The following is a 1891-nucleotide window of genomic DNA, read 5'->3' as shown; positions in this document are numbered from 1 at the left end:
CTGAGGCACACATACACATATATTAGGGTTTGTGTTTGCATAATGTTATGTGCGCCAGAACATTTTATGAATAATCAAACTTCTTCTGCATCTCAGCCGTCCTCTCGCGCACACACACACACACACACACACACACACACACACACACACACACACACACACACACACACACACACACACACACACACACACACACACACACACACACACACACACACACACACGGTGGCAGATGTTACTTGTGGCTTGGCTTTCACTAAATAACACACACACACACAAACGTGCACACACACACACACACACACACACAAGGTGCCAGATGTTACTTATGGCTTGGCATTCACTAACTCACACACACAAACGTGCACACACACACACACACAACACTGTACCTGCCACAGCGTGTACAACAGGCTCAGTGACAAACAGGTGTGGGGTGGCTGAGGTTAACCCCCCCCCCCCCCCTATGTTGGACCCCTCCTAGTCCAGGAGGACCTTTTAAAAAAGCTGGGTTGCCATGGTGACATGGCAGCCAGTGCCCTTGTGATGGCTTCGTTGTGTGACAAAACTGTTTTGTTGCATACACACACACACACACACACACACACACACACACACACACACACACACACACACACACACACACACACACACACACACACACACACACACACACACACACACACACACACACACACAGATAAGGAGACCTATGAGTACGATGAAACAAACACACACACACACACACACATTACTATAGAGATCTATGAGTACGATGACACACAAACGCACACACACACACACATTACTATAGAGATCTATGAGTACGATGACACACAAACGCACACACACACACACACACACACACCCTTCCCAACCACAACAATCCAATCTACAGGACATGCCTGTAAAACCTTTAGGTCCTCAACGTTCTCTGGGACCATAAAACCAGACAGGGCCCCATCCTTCCTTTCACAATAAAAGCGCATGTTCCATAACCACAGGTCAGCGTGGTCGGCCACGGAGACATCTGTAAAGAGAGAAAAACATGGGGGCCCGCCTCATCCCTCATAAAGCTTATTGAATGCCTTCCTATTGGAGGCCTTAGAAGCCCGATAGAATTACAAGGGGACCGCAAACAGGGGGCCCGGGGCCGATGTTAACTAGCTTTAAATAAAAGGTTCCAGGGCCGGTTTCAGGGGGCGTGGCCCTGTGGGGGATGGGGAGAGAGAGAGGGAGAGAGAGAGAGAGAGAGAGAGAGAGAGAGAGAGAGAGAGAGAGAGAGAGAGAGAGAGAGAGAGAGAGAGAGAGAGAGAGAGAGAGAGAGAGAGAGAGAGAGAGAGAGAGAGAAGAACAGGCTGCACGAGAAGAAGGAAGTGAGGTATTGCGCTCTCACACACACACGGCTGCGCTTCTGTAATTTCCATTAGTGGTGTTGAGAAAGTAAGAGTCCTGTGTAGCATGGTGTTAGAGAGGCTCTTAAAACGGGGGGGCGACCGCCCGGCTTTAACTGCGCTTTTACTTTATCTCCTTCTGCTGACAGCGCTGGAGTGCTTTGAGAATAAAGACGGCGTGTTTCGCCTTTTTTTCTTTTTTTCTTCTTTTTTTTATCTCGTAAAACGACAAAAGGAAATATGGCAAAAGAACGCACGCATCAGAAACAGTCACGACGCGTAAAACAACCTCACTTCTTTATCCTCATCGATCGCTGTTATATGTGTCGGGGGGGGGGGGGGGGCGGATGACCTCATCCGAGCAACCAATGAGGCACGGCCTCACGAAGGAGCACTGCATTCTGATTGGTCGACGACCATCCCGAGAGGCGGGGCTTGGCGTCGGCATAGTCAAACAGGAGTCCCCCTTCCTACTTTCAAAACACAAATCGATGAAG

The sequence above is a fragment of the Gadus morhua genome, chromosome 4 (assembly GCF_902167405.1).
Source record: "Gadus morhua chromosome 4, gadMor3.0, whole genome shotgun sequence".
In the NCBI taxonomy this organism is placed as follows: domain Eukaryota; kingdom Metazoa; phylum Chordata; class Actinopteri; order Gadiformes; family Gadidae; genus Gadus; species Gadus morhua.
This window is presented reverse-complemented; position numbering follows the sequence as displayed.